General features: G+C 39.7%; 1 protein-coding gene across 1 annotated transcript in view; it reads left to right on the top strand.

Annotated features, from left to right (window-relative positions):
• The window catches only part of XKR4 (XK related 4), a 1,628,686-nt gene that overhangs the window by 455,064 nt on the left and 1,153,187 nt on the right, over positions 1-20,435 (top strand). The gene's annotated exons all lie outside the window — the stretch shown is intronic.

Genomic DNA, 20,435 nt, shown 5'->3' on the forward strand with positions numbered 1-20,435 from the left:
ACTAAAAATATTGAATAACCTAAACTCCTAAGGCACCTACCTTCAACTACCTCAACCCTACCAACTTACATTACCCTCCCACACTTGATCCTACTAAACTGCATGGTCCTCCCAGAACCCCAACTGAAATCCTAAGACGGCATTTTGAAGTTTATTAAAAGCGCAAAGTCTTAATCCCCTGCACCAATGTAGCATATGTTTAGGAAAGGCAGTTAGTTGCATTTGTTTCATTTTATTGTATTACTGCTGTTTTATTGTTTCTTTGACACCTTACCCAACTCACCCCCTGATTTCCATTATGAAAGTACATCTCTTCTGTATTTAGCCGGATTACCTAATCAACAAAACAACCCATTTATTTTCTAAGTAAATCACAAGAATATATTTGTATTGGGTACTCTGTTGTTTAACCAAATCATGACAATATGGCATTTATCCACAGGTGAAATGGTAAGGGGTCATCTTTTTCTGAAAACTGCTTGTTTTTGACTACTAATCTTGATACTAAAGGGTAGGTTTGTAAAAAAGTTTGAGTCTAGACATTCGCAGTCTATTCATAGACATGATGAAGTATGAGCATGACATTTAGGGAGAAAAGAATGTCTGTCATCTCTCCTATATGTATGTTGTAGCCGCACACAAATGCACAAAAAATAGCAGGAAACAACACAAACACTTCTTACTTCTTGCACACCACATGTATATCAATCAAATCTACAGTACATCATATGCTGTGTACCCTCCAAAAAAAGGAGACAAGACTACAAGACACTTCCCTTGCTATCTGTAGATATGATTTAGTTCCAGTTTAATAGTGTTAATAGTGTCAGTGATAAGTCTGACCAAATGGCCCTGAAGGATAAAGCCATTACTGAGCTCCAGACAAGGGTTTATTTAGCATCATAAGTGCTTGAGGAATTTGTTGGGGGAAAAGCATGAGTGAAATTAGCTTCTAATGTCAGCTCACCCTTCCTGAGGATTGGGGGCGGATGTTGCCCAGGATCACTGCAATATCGGCATTAAAAACCAGGTGAGCTGCACTGCATGCTGTAAACCACTTAGTCTGGGTGTTGTGCATGCACAGAAGTGCATAGGCACCTCCCATATGCAGCAGTTGCAGAGCTCTCAAGGCTGCTGCATGGGGCGTGGGTTTAGAGCAAACTCCTCAGTAACAGTATGATGCTGCACCAATGTCCTCAGTCTCCTTACCTGCCCCAGACGTGAGGTCAGGTTGAGCCCAGGGGAGGCTAAGAAGGAGGAAGATCCTGTAGCAACTGATGATCAGATGCAGTCGGAGGGGGGCAAAAGAAAAAGCAATAATGTCACGAGCGGATGCTGTTCATTGTGGTAAGCCAGTTGTTGGTGAAAAATGAATGTATTGTCAGATGTAGAGAAATCCTAGTTCTGTGGTGCAGGGTTCAAGACATTACTGTAACCCAGATAATGCGAGATCAAGTAGTGGCAGTAATGCTGCAAGAGCCTGGGGGTAGGGGGAATTGAGCATCTCATGCTAGTTAACCCATCCCAAGCAGGGGAAATGCTGGTTTCCCAAAGACAAGTTTCTCTTATATGATAATAAGAGCCATACCTAGGAGCAAATGGACTTGGAGCTCCCAAAACTATCACAGTTGCCTTTGAGAACTGTGCATATGCATGTTGAGGAGGCACTGTGATAACAGGGTTGCTCCCATCAGTTACTAAGGGGTTGTAGTTTGAGCTACAGAGAAATATATCCATAGCCCACACTTAGAATAAGGCAGATTGCTAATAGACAGGTGAAGTACTGGTAGTTCCACAACTAGGGGAAACTGGGCTCTGGGCTATGAAAATAAAACAAACTACCCTGAGCTTGGGATGATGGTTCTCTTGCCCACAGCATACAAACAGGTGAGGGATTGTATGCAGATGTGGCTTCCTATTGAAATGTCGGTACTCAAAATGCAGAATGCCAACAAGCAGGAAAAAAAGTACTGAAACAGCAGGAGAAGAGCAAAAAAAAAGCTCTTCTTTAAATGTTGTGCTCTGTAAAAAAAAATACTAAACACATTTCAGTTCATGCAAGGGTTTCACCCAGTTAATAAACTGTTTCTCTTGTGCTGAATGAAATTGAGATATATATATAAAAAAGGTGTCAACACTGCTGCATATGCTACAAAAATTATTATTCTGAAGGTAGATAATTAAAATCCTGAAAACTGCCAAAAATATGAAAACTAAAAAAGTATGAGACGGTATTTACCAAACTAGATTAAGGTACATAATTTAGAAATGTAAACATTTCAATTATATATTTTCACAATACATTCTTAGGACCCCTCTTCATTAATCATGGCACTGACACACATCTTTCAGTGGTACAGAATGATTTCACAGTAAACACATAAAATCACCTTTAGAGACAGAGCTGAGCAAGCAAAGCCAATAGCGATTTTGAAGTGGCATTTCAGAGAGAATGTTAAAAATCTTGTCCCAGAATGTTAAGATTATTTGTTGAATAGTCCAAAAGAATATACAGAAAGAGCAAACCTACAGTGAAATTGTGCAAACCTTTCCCTCAGTTCTCAGTCATTTCCCAGTGAGTTAATTCATGTCTTCAATGCGGGGAAGATGATGATGCCTTTCCCTCAGTTCTCAGTCATCTCCCAGTGAGTTAGGTCATGTCTTCAATGCGGGGAAGATGATGATGCCTTTCCCTCAGTTCTCAGTCATCTCCCAGTGAGTTAGGCCATGTCTTCAATGCGGGGAAGATGATGATGCCTTTCCCTCAGTTCTCAGTCATCTCCCAGTGTGTTAGGCCATGTCTTCAATGCGGGGGAGATGATGATCCTGACACTGTCTCATTAATCTTATTTCCTTCATCACAACCTCCAGAGAAATTTCAGGCAGGAAACAATGAAGGGTACATCTCTCTGACTATGCAGCATCATTATCAATTGTTACTGAAAATTGAAGGCCTTCCTGACATATAGTTATATAGCTGCTTTTTTCCCTTTACTTAGAATTTTCTATTGTTTGAAATATTGTCTGAATTTTCTTATCAGTTTACAGAGTTTATTTGATTTTTATTTTTGTATTGTTTTTAACTATGCATAACCAGCTAGGGAAAAACTTGGCTATTTTGAAGTGATTAGGGAAGTTTAAATGAATTCCACACACAGTATGTTAATGGAGGTTACTCATAGCTGGCATTAGGCATAGGCCAACTAGGCAGCTGCCTTGGGTGCTGCTGTAGCAGGGGCACTTTTTCAGTATTTATTTGGTGTAGGTAGGCCAGGATGGGGGCAACAGGGGATGTGGTGGGGGGGCACTGTGGAACCCGTTTGCCTAGGGCACCAGTTGAGCTAAGGCCACCCCTGCTAGAATCAAACTTAGAACAATACATACTCCCAGGGATTCAGAAAATTTCTGTCATAACTGTACTAATTGCCCGATGTGTGTTGGTCAGTTAGCATCATGGAGGGAAATTCTAATTCAGAGCCATAGTAAAGCTGATTTGAGAAATACCTCATTAGCTGTGCATTACTATGTGACTGAAATGAGCCCTGCACTGTCAAACCTGATAGCACTAATGTTTTCCATAGTAGCCCATGGCTCTCTTTAGCAAAGCCACCTCTACACCTGCACACACACACACACACACACACACACACACACACACACACACACACACACACACACACACACACACACACACACACACATATGCAGAGATGCACATACACACACTCAGACATCCACGCATGTACAGATACAAACACACACACACACACACACACACACACACACACACACACACAAACACATGCTCAGACACCCATGCATGCACAAATGCACATGCACACACAGACACCCACGCATGTACAGATGCACATGCACGCGCGCACTCTCTCTCTCTCTCTCTCTCTCTCTCTCTCTCTCTCTCTCTCTCACTCATTCAGCCTCATTTATGCCCTTATAAATATACTAATATAAACACTGATTTCACCCCATGTCCAAGACTTTGCTGGACTTACCTGTATCATGATTACTCCCATAATATCGAGTGGGTGACTGTCATCAAAAGACAGTGTTTACTTTTTCCTGCTAAAGTTAAATTTTACCTAGTCATGTAAAGCAGGGAATCACTCAACTCAACCAAGAAAAGCAAGCTTTGCACATGTTTCTGGAAGAAAGCACATGGCTTTCAGCCATAAGACTCGTTTTTGTCATAAGGCTCCTGCTTGGTGAAAGCTATAGTGGGAGACCTTTCTATGAGTCAGAAAAGCTTTCTATAATGTTGAAAATGTCTGAGATAAGGATTCTGCATTATAGCAAGCTTTTCTGATTCGCAGGGTTTATATTACATGTGTTAAATGAGTGTACAAAGCCGTGTCTCTTTTATCTGGCATGAAGTTCTCAAGGTACAGAGGTAGCTTCCCAAAACGTATACCAGATTGTGATACAATGAACTGTTATGTTTCTGGAGATTTGTTATCATTGTATGTATGTGTGCATGTTTCAGGTAAACATTATACACATTTGCTAGCAGTTGCATGGTTAATGTACATTATGTAATTATGTCATTTATGTAGTATAGTAAAGTCTGCATCAAGTCAACCTCTGAAATATCACATGTTGCTTTTGCTTAATCCTGGGCATTTCAACTAGATATGGAACCAGTGTGCACAAAGCATCATACCATATGAAAAGAGCATTGGTGTATGTTAAGGATCAACTCTTTGTTCCACTCTGTCAATGTAAGACAAGTTCTAGAACAATAAAATATTGCATCCTACATGAACTCAGGCATGAACTTGCAACATCATTAGGCTCCCTATTCAACCAAAGCCTGAGTACAGTGTTTTTCCCAGCCAAGTGGAGGACAGCCACTGTCATTACTTTACACAAAGGTGGAGTGTCCACCAATATGGGAAATTATAGACCCATCAGCCTAACTAGCCTGATTTGCAAGGCCATGGAATGGATTATCATGGACCTTATTAACAGGGACATTGGCAATCTCCAAACACTCAACTCCACACAGTCTGGCTTTGTCAAGGGGAGGTCCCACCTGTTAAATCTGGTTGACTTCTTTGAGACAGTCACCAAAGCCATGGACGAGGGGAAGATGGTGCATACTGTCTACCTTGACCTGGCCAAAGCCCTCAACATTATTCGCCACTTGAGCATAATAGATAAGCTCTCAAAACTAGTCATCAATCCATATGTCACCAGATGGGTAGCAAACTGGTTCACTGATAGAACCCACCTAATCAAAATAGGGGAAGCCACCTCAAGCAGTAGAACCGTATTGAGCAGCATACCCCAGGGATCAGTCTTGGAGCCTCTGTTATTTGGGATATACGTCTCTGAGGTGCAGGCCAAAACCAGTGGGCTATGGCTGACGAAGTTTGCAGATGACTGCAAGCTGGGCGCAGTCATCAATTCCCCAAGTGATGTGGACATCCTCCAAGAGGGTCTCACCCAAACAAATGACTGGTGCCAGAAACATGGACTCAGACTGAATGCCAAAAAAATGCATCATCATCCCCTTTGGGGAGAGTGACGTCCCCACATATTATCACATTAATAACAATGTCCTAAGCACACAATCAGTCATGAAGGATTTGGCCACCCAGGTTGATAGCAACCTGACTTTTGCCCACCATGTTGCTTCCGTTGTATGGAAAGCTTTCTACATGGTCCACCTCATAAGTAAGGGTATCTCATCCAGGGATAAGGGGGTCATAACATCCCTGTATTCTTCCAATATAAGGTCAATTATAGAGTACAATGCCCCCTTCCTCGCAAAACACATGCAGCAGCTGGAGAGACCACAGAGGTTCCTCACCAGGAAAATCCAGGGCCTCAAACAGCTACCCTACTCAGATAGGCTAAAAGCCCTGTCCCTCTATTAAGTTTTATACAGACTCCTCACAGGTGACCACTGTCTGGCATACAAAGCAATCTCAGACCCCACCTTGATGGTACTGTTGCATATCCGCAAGTCAAGCTCCACTCGAGTAACCCACACGCACGACCCCAACCTGGTCTGTGACATGAGTAGGACTTGTTGGCAGGACAGATTTGTGTCCCAGAGACTCCCCCATCTGTACAATACACTCCCTCTCCACATCAGGCAGAGTACCTCATTATCCATTTTTAAGCACAACCTAGATAACTGGATGGGAAACAGAAAATGCACCCCTGGGATTCCACCTGTCTCCCTGCTGGACAGATGCTTTTAGGTGCTGACTTTTCTAAATATGGGTTAAACTCTTGGCTAGGCTTATAAGGGCTTCAGGGCCAATAACCTAGCAACTTTGTATGATCTTATAATCCTATACAGCAAGAAGTGCCACTCTTGTGCAATTTATTACATTGGAATTATATGTCATTTTCTTGTATTTGTTATTTCTGTAGCCATTAAGATAACATTTATTGTGCAATTCTTGATTGATTTAACAAATTTTGTCAGTGTTACTTTATACGGACATCATTTGACAGACAAAAGACTATTTGAATTTGCGCTATATTTAAGAAAAATAGTAACAGTGTTGAACAATTTGAAGCCATCAACTGACAGTACGCTAACTTAAGAGGTTATGTATTTAAATGCAGCCTACTGATTGGCTGAGTAAATGCTGTAAGAAATCAATTACTTATTTATTTAAATTATGATTAATGTTCAAAGAGAAAATGCTGCATGCAAAAGAAAGGAATGCCGTTATGGTCATGTGACAGCCTTTGATATATTAAAAATCCCCGTAGGATCAGATAATAGTTTGTTTTATATTTCACATCCTTATTGTTTAAACTATTATGTCTTTCTGTCCATCTTCTTAAAGGACCGAAAGACCCTGGGGGATACAGTTATTCTGCAGAAGCTGAGCACTGCCTGACCAATTATAAAACGTCCTTCAGTGCTGGATAGAAACTATTCTGTTGCCATGGACATCCATGCTGTGTCCAACATGTACATAGTAGCTGTACTGGGGACACTAGTGGATGTGCAGTGCTTGGGTATCCCATATTTAAAATAAAGAAGCTCGCTATCCTTGGAAGCCAAACATGCATACTCAGGTACACACAGACACCATACACATACACAAACACACACACACGCACACACACACACACACACACACACACACACACACACACACACACACACACACACACACACACACACCATTCATTTCCCACAAGTAGAAATTACTTAAGTGCAAAATCCCAACTATCAACATTCACACCTGGTGGAACTGGCAAATAAAAAATCTACCCGAACCCTCTCTGTTTTTCCCCTAAATCTGGAAAACCGCCCTTAATCACTTTCCTTAGTAAAAGCAGGGATACTGGGATTTCCAAGACCCCCTGCTATCAACTGTCCTTGAGCAATACATTCATCGGTTCCTATACTCCTGCAACAGATAAAGGAATTTGCACTACTGCACCTTCCAGAAATAAAGTCTTGTTTTTTCCTAGTTCCTTATTAATGACTCTAGAAAGTGCAGTTACCAAGTATCAAGACTCTCAGTGACTGGCCGCAAACACGGATTGGTACACAGTCTGCTAGCACTAAGCAATTCATTTGCTCAGAATGATTGGGTTTGACATAATAGTTAAGGTCTTCACCTCATAGAGACAAGGTACAGCTTTTTTTTCTCACCTCAGGTTATTGGCTAGACTTAAAATGGTCTTTCAGGGCAGTTCGCCTAGTATGCCCCTATGAAGCTATGAACAGCTGTCTTGGCTTTATCAGCATAAATGCACATCACCACAGTAACATCACCTCTCCCAAGTGATTACCCCTATAAATCAAGTCATATCAGAGGAATACTGAAACATACTTCCAATACCTAAGTACATGTGAAACACTCAGGTACATTACTCAATTATGAAAATATGTCACTAAGCAATTAGAATATAATTAGCACTTAAAATATCCAGGAACATCCAAAGGTGTAACTGTGGGTGGTTCCAATGCTTTCCTAATTGGTTATTAGTACACAAGAATAATTTGGGTATTTTATTTCTGGTATTCAGAATACTTAGGTCACATAGGTATATTGAATATGTCTCACTATTCATAAAAAATATATTTTTGTATTCACTGCATTTCTGCTTCCTAATGGTCAGATGGCAGCCCCAACTTTATACTGTGTTTAATATGGTAGTTGTACAGGGAAAGTACTCATATTGTCTCCAGTTCAACCAATTTGTCAGTAACTCAAAACTGACATTTTACCAAGGTGTGACTATTCAGTACTGATCTCTTTCTCTGACAAGGACTGCTTTCTCTATCATCACTGTTTGCTTTCAGCTTAAATGCTTCACTCCACGTGAGCACCTCCTCGGATTTTTTCTACAAATAATTGAATTGAATTATTTGGAAATGCTCAGCATTTATTTTATGCTTCATTGTTTCTGAACTGTGAATCTGTCCAGCTTTGATATCAACAAACAGAATTTATATAGTCCTTTCCTAATATTTATGGCTGAAATGCTTCAACTTGCAACCTATAGGACCTCACATTATTAACTATGACCTTGGCATTGTGCAGTACTGTCCCAATATATGAGCTTACACACACAAACTGTGAGCTCTTTTTTCAGATACAAAACTGATTCATAGAAGCATAAATTCTGAGAGCAAATAATCACTATTTGGTACATTTATGTCTGTCCATTTATGTACCTTATAGATATCTTGAGCAAACTACATAATCAACAACATATCCTTTAATTTAATTGCACCTTTCAAAATGTATGTCATGTTTGTCCCCTGTATTATTCAATCTTATTATTGTTTTTAACCATATTATACTTCCAGCATTTTTATTTCTGCCATCCTGCACCTTTTTTTCTGAAAATAATATTTCATTCTGTTGTTTCATCTAACTATATTATAAAACTGCATATGGCATTACAGTAGCGCATCAGACCAGACCCGACCCTAAAATGAGCATTCTGAAAATACACACCAGAATAATTGATAATAACTAAAATGTAAGCATGTATTTTAATACTACAACTATCTGATTGGTATTTTCCCTATCTTTATGTATTACTCGTTTTCAACAAACATTCCAGTGTTTGTCTCATAAAAAAGGATATATATTTTCTCAAATGTACAGTAAAATTATGTTCTCCATTCTAAGAGAAAAGTTTTGATCTCCTGTATGATATTCCATTTAGAACAGGTTAATAAAATGTTCTATACAAATTAATTCAGTAGAAGTATAACAAACATAAAAATCAAGTGCAAAACTAAGTTTAATTGGTTGAAGACATTGCAGCTGGGATATAATTCAGATGTAGGATTACAGCTGCAAAGAAAACACAAGGTCTTTGCCTAGTCTTTTAAGCAGTAGTGGGTGAACTTAGGGAAAACATAACAAACACCTTGTGATATAATGAGAGGTATTCCACAAAATGACCAGTCCGTGAAGATCAAATAAAGGTTTAATATCCTTAAAACAGCTGAATAGCAGCAGACAGCAATTCTGGTAAGTACTTTCGTCCATGTACATGTAGGACTTTATCAAAACCAAGCCGCTTGCCTTGTTACATCAATTTAAATAGCTCTTAATAACCATTAATTAACAACTAGTTAAACAAAGACATATAATGAAATGTTAACTAAACTTAACAGTCAATTTAAGACATTTTACAAAAAAACACTAAATATTTCTTGGTAATAATATATCTTAAAATTGTAAATATTACAAGATTCGGGCTCTCTCCTTTAAAATTGAAATCTAAGATAAGTGTTCGTTCATGCCAGGGGGACTGTGTGTGATGTTATTCAAGCCTTGTTCTAGTGATCCATATGCTGTCAGTTTTACCTATTGTGCTGCTGAGCTGTAGTAGATGCTTAAAGCATTTCAGAGGTATTTTATACATACATATATATATATATATATATATATATATATATATATATATATATTTATATAATATATATATATATATATATATATATATATATATAGAGAGAGAGACATATAATTTGATATAGATATAGATACAGATATAAATATAGATATAGATATAGATATCGATATAGATATAGATACAGGCATAGACATGGAGGTTCCCCTCACTCTGTCAAATTGTGAGACTATGGACAGAGTGAAGTGTTCATAAAATTCAACAAAAACACTCTGTTGAGTGCTGGAAATGTAACAATAATGGAGATCAAATACATGTGGTAAGTTTAGGTTTGAGATTTTAATTCCAAAGCTTTTGCATATACTGTTAGGAGGTGAGAGTGTGTTTGCAAGTGTTTGCAGTTAGGCTTAGAGTAAGAGCTAGGGAAGAGCAAATATTTAATTTTGTGCATGTATTTAGCTGCACGAGCTCTCTATCTGAGAGATTGTAGTGGTAGTATTATAAAATGGATTTTTATAAGATATGATACAGGGGTGGGGTTAGGGGTAATCCCCGAAACAGTTTTAAAAAGTTTACCTTGTCCCTACTCCTAACTCCAGTTCTATACCTTACTTTAGAAAAAGCAATTCCATGACACTACTAATATTCAGATACAGTGTCTGAATTTAGTAACATGGTTAGTTAACCAGGAAGAAAAGGAAACAATTTTGTGGGAATTTTTTGTTTGAAAATTTTGAGTTTTTGGTACGCAGATTTTCAAAATGATGACATCAATCACATGTATTTCAGTGTTTGCTCATTTCAATAATACAAAAACACACATACACATATTCATATAGATAGATTATAGATACATAGATACACAGATATATCTATAGCTATATCTATATTTTTATCTATACATATATATATATATGTACAGAGAGAGAGAGAGAGAGAGCGAGAGAGAGATGTACATAAATATAGATATTGATGTGTATGTATATGTGTATATAAATATATGTGTGTGTGTGTGTGTGTGTGTGTGTGTGTGTGTGTGTGTGTGTGTGTGTGTGTGTGTGTGTGTGTGTCTCTAAGTGTCTCAGCTAAGAAGCGGATGCTGAAAACACTGTTCAAAAAACAATGTTCTAAAAAGATCAAAACTCAAAGCACCAAACAAAAAAAAAAAACTAACAAAAACATACACTCCTTAGTTAATTTATATATATATATATATATATATATATATATATATATATATATATATATATATATATGGGTTACCTTCATTTCATCAAAAGCTCATTTCACTCACAGTCAAATCAGCCGGACCAATTCACTGAAAGTTATTTTCACTGAAACTCATTTTGTCAACAGTTATATATGGCCTGTTCCCCACTGTTGTGTGATCCTGGAGTTAGAATATATAGTAAGGGGCTGGGGGGGGACACAGCGCTCCACATTGGGGGGTGTGGGGGGTGAAGCCCTCCACATATTATAAACGTTTTAAACTATACTGACTATGCTCATGTTACACTCCAGGTTAAATCTAATTGTGTCACATGTTCAGATAAGTATAAATAGATTTGCCCTATAAAGCTTGTAAACCCAGGTACTGGTTAAAAAAAAAAAAAAAAATTTATTTTTTTAAGTTTTTGACTATGTACCTCAAAGACTCTCTACTGTACTGTCTAACTAAAACTATTAACTTCTAACCTATTATGTATTAAAATCAGTTGTATGTTCTATATTTTGTTCTCTCGTGTACTGCATTCTTTTGTACTGTGGAGCTTTTCTCCCTGGGCCTCCGCTGAAAATGGACCTGTGTCCAGTCAGACTTTCCTGGTTAACAAATGTAAACAAACAAATAAATAAATAAATAAATATACAGATGGATACTTACAAGTGCAATGAATAACTGTTTCCAGAAAACAATATAGGACCATATCGCCCCCCACACCCTCCTTACTATATATTCTAACTCCAGGATCGCACTACAGTTGGGAACAGGCCATATATAACTGTCAACAAAATGAGTTTCAGTGAAATGGGTTGTCAGTGAAATGAACTTTCATTGAATTGGTCCTGCTGATTTGAGACAAAATGAAAATAACCCATATATACATATATATAGATATATATATAGATATATATATATATATATATATATATATATATATACTAACTCTGAGAATGCATTACAGTAGGGAATGGACAAATCCCCAGGTCCCATTCTATTGGAATCTTGCACAGGAAGCTGCCAGTAGGCAGAAAAACAACCGAAAATAATGTTTGATTTTGTGAGTGTTTGTTAATAACTATTACACCTGCATATATATTACAGTATTTGTTTTATTATTTTCCAGTGGCTGACCACCAACTGCCATCAGTTCCACTCATTGTTGACCTTATCCTCACCTGAGCGCAAATTGACCCCACTTCCAGGACCAATGAAGAGACTGATGATGCTGATACTGATGGAGCCTCATTCTGCCATCGCTGCAGCTGCTGGATAATGTGCACTAACTCCTGCCCCCTTGTTACAGTCTTTCCAGCTACAAAATTTCTGCCCATGGGAGGTGCATGCAGACTTCCATGCATATGATGCAACCTCTCAGCTAAATGTCTCACCACTGATGCAGCATGGAGCTGGTCAGGCTCATATGCTGTATATTTCAGGAAGCCTAGACTGTCGCTTTCCAGGATGGGTGAGTAGACATCATCCACTCACTGCCACCTCCTATGCTCCTTCCGCCTGTGTTGTTAATTGAACATGAGTCATATGGGACACAGTAAAGACTTTATCCCTCTGTACCACAGGTTTGCTGAATTGCATAAGTTTACAATAATTAGTATAAAAAATACAAAAAATTAGAAAAACGTGTTATGCAGTAATGTACTTAAGGTTATCCTTCAAAATCACAAGGCAATGAATTTTAGAAATGTGGGAAGAATAAAATGATATTATTAGAGCAAGATGCACTGGAAATATGTAGTCAGGTAATTAAAGAAAACAGTATATTGGATATATATAGGAGAACTGTAATGTTGTGCATAGATGTTAGTGAAACTGCCATTAGAGGGAGCTATAGAGAGTGGCTGATTAAGAAAGATTGAAGGAGGGATTATAGTTATGATATCAACTGAGGAGAGAAGAAGGGGGGGGGCAGAAGAGAATGAAATGGCATGGTGGAGGAATTGTAGAGAATGAGCGTAGGAGGCCACGTACTGTCTAGTTCTTTAATATTAAGCGTGTATTTATTTTATTTGTTAATCATGTTAAGTAGGTTGATCAGTGACTACAAACAGATCAAATAATACTTAGCTGGATGATAACACTAACTTTATTCCAGAACATAAAAAAACAGCAGTAAAAACAACAATGACTAAGCACTTTCATCCAAAATCTTTGGACTTCAACTGAAGTACAAAACAACCAATCAAGAACACCTCCACACAAATAAGAAACTGTTGGATACAGATTTAAAGAACACACACCCTGAAAAACAAATGAGTAAAAACATTGTCGCACTACCTACATAAGAGCCACAGTAATCTTAAAAATAAAAAAGATATAAATATAAACAATCACTACCTGCAAATGTAATACAATTACAGAATATTTGCTCTTGCCTTCAATACACTCATAATAGAAACATTGTCATTCAAACCGGGGTGAGCCGTGGCATTCAATCATTAACTGCCAGCATAATTCTTTGTACTCTAATAATGTACCTATGTCTCCCTCCATATCCCTTATGTTCACCTTATCAATAACAAAAAAGACAAGCTTCCTAAAAAAACACACTGTCCTGAGCGTCTACCTAAGGTGTTAGTGGGCTTCTTCTTCATGTCATAAGCATGCTCTCTAAGCCTTTCCTTCAGTTTTCTGTTAGATTTGCCCACATAAAATGCTTCACATGCTGTACAGCATGCAAGATGTACCACCCTAATGGTGCCACAGCTACAGCTCCTGGGGCTGACTAGGGTCTGATTGAAACCCTTCACTGATACATAATGTAAATCAATTTGTTATCCTTCTAAACTAAAACTAGGCGAAGACAATAGTGAATCAATTTGTTATCCTTCTCAACTATAGCAAGCATCATCTGCTCTATCAGAGCCTTATTCTACGTCTCTCTGCTTTTACTCTGATAGTAAATCTATCACAGGAATCCTAAACTTAGGAATATCTTTTAAAATGTAATATTATATTGTAGCAAACAAATGTATCCTATCTATAAATTAATATGTATGTCAAAGTCACTTCTATGGAAACTGTATGTCAAAAGTATGTCCTTAAAACTATGTTTTGTAAAAACATTGTTCTCTTGGAGCTTTTTTCCCCGGGCCTCCACTGAAAATGGACTTGCAATCCAGTTGGACTCTCCCGGTCAACAAATGTAAAATAAATAAAAAAATAAATAAATATGTACTCTAATGTATGAACATGCATTGTTTGCAACATCCACAAGCAAACATGCAGTTACTGCCTACATAAGTAGTTTGCCCTGGTTGATTTCCTTCCAAGAGGTTTTTAAATTCCTCCCCTACTAAACATAATAATAGGTTGGTCTCCCAAAATCATTCTCAATTCTCCACTGAACATCAAGTTCCAATTCCTTTTAACTGAATCCACGTATCTGTTCATATCACTACTAAAGGGGATGACAAAAGCCCCACTAGTAAGGTCTTGCACAGAACTACCATGAGTTAAACCGGCAATCCCGATAGTCCTAGGTTGTGCCAGTTGAACTGCAATTCAGTTGGGGCAGCAGCCACCCAAAATGGGAGCAAACTTAACAAGCAGTAGTTTCAAAATCTCATCTCTGATTTCATCTATGTGACCCTTTAGGTATCCTCTGTTAAAAACAGAGCACACAAAAAACATAATTCTTTCAAAAAGACATTATCATCAGTCATCAGCCCTGACAAGAGCACCATCTGTCCTTTAATTATTTTCCTTTTCTGAAGGAGGGGGAGACAACTTGTAAAATACAAAAGAAAAGTTTTAAAACATCTCTTTATGATAAATAGTGGAATTGAGTATCTTGTTGACCAAATCCTTAGTTAATATAACATCCAAAAAATTGATGCTACAAGAGTTAGCATGACTGGTAAATCATAAAAAGCCATTTGATTCCTCCCATATGGTCAACAGTTCATTCCATTGATGAACATTCCCCTTCCATAAGATTAGTATGTCATCAAGGAACCTATAATAGGCATGAATCTGGGTGAAATAGTCAGAGGCAAAGACGTGTGTTTCCTCCCAATGGCTAATACATCATTGGCATAAATAGGGGCACATGTCACCCCCATCACTACCCCAGAAATCTGGTGGAAATATTCCCCTTCAAAGAAAATGTAGTTGTTTTCCAAAACCATTTCTAAAAGGGTCTCAATAACCATAATTTCTTTATTAGTTCATAGGTTCATAGGTGTGTACTAGGCTAATGGCCATGGAGCCTTTACAAGCCTATCCCATAGGATTACCCTGGCATCGTGCCACCTGACCTTAGTTCCCAGTGCCTCTGTTGAGTAGAGCCACTGGAGTGATCCCCGGGGTGAATTTTCTATTTGCCATCGACTCATCAAGATTTCTCTTGAAGAGGGCCAGTGAAGTGCTCTGTTTGACATGTATGGGAAGTCTATTCCATAGCATGGGCAGTCTCTGGGTTATGAACCTGTCCCTCCAGCTTGTTCTGTTGATTGTGGTAATGAGGTTGAGGTCTCTGGAGTGCATGGTGCAGAGGGACTGGGATTTCTTTAGATGTATCATTTCTAACAGAGCTGGGTCAGACATGCCTTTGTAAGTCAAGCAGAGATCACATCTAAGTAGGTGATATGAAACAGAGAATTGTTGGAGTTTTTTGACTCTGTCCATATAGGACAAGTGTTTAAGGCCTAGAATCCTCTTTGTGAGGTACTTTTGGGGCCTCTCCAGTTGTTGCAGTTGTCCAGAGAAGTACATGTCAAATGGGGCATTGTACTCAATGATTGGCCTATTGAGGGAAGAGTAGAGGGAGACAATGACCTCTTTCTTACTGGATGCAAACCCCTTAGTAATGAGATGTGTGACATAGAAGGACTTTTTGACCACAGTAGAAATGTGGTGGTCAAAAGAGAGGTTACTGTCAACCTGTGTTCCCAGATCTCTTATAATGCCTTCTGTGTTCAGTGGACTACCATCGATGTGGTAATTCATGGGAACTGGGTTTTTTCCAAAGGGGATGATGACACATTTTTTGGCATTGAGCTTAAGGCCATAGTTCTGACACCAGTCATTGGTCTCAGTGAGGCCTTTCTGTAGGATGTCAACATCACTTGGGGAGTTAATAATAGCTCCCAACTTGCAATTGTCTGTGAACTTTGTCACCCAGAGTCCCTTTGTGTTGGCCTGGACTTCAGAGAAGTAGATACCAAACAGGAGAGGACCCGGGACCAAACCCTGTGGGACTCCACTCGTGAGTGGTCGGCAGTCTGACTTGGAGTCAGCTACTTTTACACTGTGGGTTCTATCTGTGAACCAGTGTGCAACTCACCTAGTGATACAGGGGTTTATGGCTAGCTTAGTGAGTTTTTCTGTGACTCCTGAGTGGGGAATAGTATCAAAGGCCTTGTCCAGATAAAGGTAGGCTGTATGAATCACCTTGCCTTCACCCACAGCTCTGGTGACTGACTCAAAGAAGTCAACCAGGTTGAGCAGGCATGAACTACCTTCACAAAACCAAACTGTGTGGATTCCAGAGTTTGGAGATTCCCTATATCCTTGTTTATTAGGCCCACGATGATGCATTCCATAGCTTTGCATATCAGACTCATCAGGCTAATAGGGCAATAGTTCCCAGGGTCTGTAGTCACTCCTCCTTTGTGGAGAGGGATGACTGTAGCAGTGCACCATCTGGTAGGGACAAAGCCTGAGGTGAGGCTGTGATTGAACAGGGCACACAGGTGAGGTGCCAGTTCACTCTGTAGTTCATGTAGGAGACAGCCAGCAATATTGTCAGGTCCCATAGAAGTTGTATTCTTGGCCTTGGACAGTGCTGTTTTAACCTGTGCAACAGTAATACTGAGTGCCTGGCAATTTACTGGTATTGTGATTGGTCCTTGGGTGGAGAAGAGAGGGGTAAAGTTGGCGCTGATTCTGTCAGCCAGTATATTGGCAATATCTGTTGGCTTGGTATAGGAGGTACCATTGTGCAGTATCTCAGAGCAAATCCGTGGAGATTCTTTACATAACTATAGAAGGCCTCATGGTTGTCTTTACTGCAATTCTGTTTTCATAGCAAGCTTTATAGGATTTGATGAGGGATCTCAACTTTTTGTTGAGGCTGATAAGGGAATTTTTCCAGTCTTGGGACTTCACCTTATTCCACATCAGTTTCCTCCTTCTGTTGTAGAGTTTGTTTATGGCAGGGGACCACCAGACTGGCTTCCCTTTTTTGGAGGAGAGCGTCTTGGTTCTATTGGGCATGACAAGATCCATGCATTTGAGTATGTTTTCGTACAGTGCATTGGTGTATGATTCGGCGGTCATGCAACTATTCTCCATTTTCAGGGGTACCGTGAAGTTGGCCACCTTTGTTTTTAGGAGACCAAGGTTAGCTTTGGAGAAGTTTTTCATGGTGGTTACCTTTGCAGGGGTGGGAGGGTGGGAGGGATGTGGATTTCCAAGGTGATTTGTTTGTGGTCGGAACTAACCAGGGAGGAGTTGACTATTGGTGTAGAGCAACGGTCGCCCATGTTAGTAATGACCAGGTCAAGGATGTTGCTACCTCTAGTGGTGGTAAGAACTAGCTAGTCCAGGGGAAGTGTGGGTGGTTAAAAACCTTCTAAACCAATCCATTCCAATAGAGTAAGAAATAACCGAAAACAATTTCATGACCTCCACTGTGATGAACAACATATCCTCAATAAATGCCAGTGAACTTAAATTCTCAAGCAGATGCCATGAGTCCCTTAAAATCTGCAGGTAGGATGCTAATAGCTCCTTGCACTTAACTTTAACAAATTTAGCAAAGGGTTTGGTTTTAGACTCTTTTGATGATGCAATGGGTCTCAAATGAGGATTCCTCTGGCATTTATGAATCTTTGGAATGCCGAATATGGATGGAATTACAGACTTAGAAACCTTTAAATAATTCCTGCCCTCTCCATCCAAGAGACCATGGAAGACCAAGTCACCCAAGTAAAAATCAATTTTGTTATAGGCTATGGCAATCTTATTCCAAGAAACTCTCCTGTAGGTGTTCTCATCAGAAAGAAGTTGAAGCATTTATTTGAATAACACAAAGTATCCATTATCAAAAACCCACCTCCCATGTCAAGTTTCATGATACACAGATTTTTATTCTTGACCAAGTTATTGAAGATCTGGCTTTCACTAGAAGTCAAATTACTTGACCCATGTGCTCTCAATTTAGAAACTCTGCAAAATTGGTCTTCACATAGTCTTTCGAGCATCGTTAGACAAGGGTTCATAGATGGAATGAAGACACTTTTCCTGACTAAATTCTGCAATGTTTTACAACAGTACCCCCCCAGCCATTTTGCACAGGAATGGGTGTGGACAGATTGACTGACAAGTTTGTCCTGTTTGTTGCATATACCTGTTGAGGCTACACACTCAAGTGCGCTAGCCTGTGTTAAATATTTATTGCATTTTCCTGCTGTTTGTTGCAAAAAAGAAAAAAACAAAAAAATTATCCTTGTTTCCCATCTTTCCTGACCTAGAGTAGTCCAAATACAGGCTTTGCTGTATTCTGGACTTTTGGAAAGTTCCTGTGTTGCCCATTTCCTTTCTTGGATAAAGGAAGGCTTCGTTGTTCACCAGTGGCAGTGGGGAGCTTAGAGCAGCCTTATCCCTGGAGGAGTGTTCCCAGCACAAGAATCTGGTAGTCTATTGGCCGTTTTGGGCCAATTTCTAGCTCTTTCAAGTCCCCCTGTATAAAACCCGCTTTGGCGCGGCTTTGTGCGATTTTGCGCATAGCGCAGCATCGGGCAGCTCTGCTTAATTGGGTTTAAACCATTCTCGGCTCCACAAAGTCTGCTCTTCACTTTTTCCATTAGAACTGATCTAGTTCTCATACTAAACACACTATCCCTACTCTAAAGCCTGGCACTTGCTCACTAAAGTAATTATATAAATCAGCACTAAAAAATTAAAAGCACTACACCCTCACAAACTCCCCTTGAGTACCTTGTTCCCCATTGGCCCTTTTTTTCAATTATAAAGGAATTCTCAATACTATTCTAGCATGTCCAAAGGTGAGTTGTCAATCTCCTCTCCGGTCCAGCTGGTGAATCTGGGAATCTTGAGGCAATGTTACAACTGCCTCATGTACACAGACAACCCTCTCCTCCTCCCAACAAATTCCAACACATGTGAGAGATGCAACCATATAGCCAAACTGGAGGCTAAGTTCTCTCAACTCAGTACTGGCGTAACCAGTCAGGAGGAGAAGGAAACCACACTCACTACAATTCCAGTCTCACATAGACCTACCATGACAGCAAGCCAAACACATAAACACACAAAAACATACTCGGAGGCTCTAAATAAAAATCTGCCTAAGCAGCAGAGACCTCCAAAGCAGACACCCAAGCAACCGCTACACCAAAACAAAACACGTGCAACACATAGCTCACAAAGCCAGTGTGCCGAACAGTCACAGCTCTTAAGGCTAAACAACACACCTGATACACTTGTAATAGGTGACTCTACCATCAGGCACACTGATGTCCCACTCACCAGGCTGAACAAGGAGAAGGTCACATAACACAAGCACTCAGGTCACTCCAAGGCAAGTACAAATATGACTCAGTCATTGTCCATGCTGGTGTGAATGACCTGAGATGTACCTCCCTGGACTACATGAAAAGAGACATAGAGGAGCTCTCTGAGCATGTAGCCCAGGCCGGTATGACCCTGACCTTGAGTAGCATCTTACCCTCACCAAGAATGATGCCACAATATGAAGACAAGATGATCAATTTCAACAATTGGCTTAAGTATTGGTGTCATTCAAAGGGGATCCAATGCCTGTCAGCCTGGGATGACATGCTCAACAAGCCACAATGCTTCTCTAGGGATGGCTTGCACCTGTCACCCCTGGGCTTTCGGATATTGGCAAATGCTCTTGCCACCCCCATAGTGCCTTTTTTAGGCAAGGCTCAAAAGACAAACCCACCTCCATAGGTATCACAAGGGATAAGAAACTAAGAGTAATGCTACTCAGCGCCAGAAGTCTAAACCTCAAGATGCATGCACACGAAACTCTCCTTAGCATGGAGAACATTGATATCTGTGCAGTAACAGAAACCTGCTTCAAGGCTCCCTAGACCACCCCAGCACTACTACCAGGTTATACCTCATACCATGCTTTTCGGCCCCAAAACTTGGACCGAACCACAAAAGGAGGGGGAGTATCAATATTCGTCAAAGATACCCACACCTCCAGGTTGGTGGCACAGCACAAAGCATCAGAGACTATCCATGTGCAACTAACAGTGGGTAAAACTGCCTTCCAGTTTATAGCCTGCTACAGACCACCCTCCCAAACCCAGGAACCCCACTCGGC

The sequence above is a fragment of the Protopterus annectens genome, chromosome 3.part0, assembly GCF_019279795.1.
Source record: "Protopterus annectens isolate FY-2018-M chromosome 3.part0, PAN1.0, whole genome shotgun sequence".
Taxonomy (NCBI): domain Eukaryota; kingdom Metazoa; phylum Chordata; order Ceratodontiformes; family Protopteridae; genus Protopterus; species Protopterus annectens.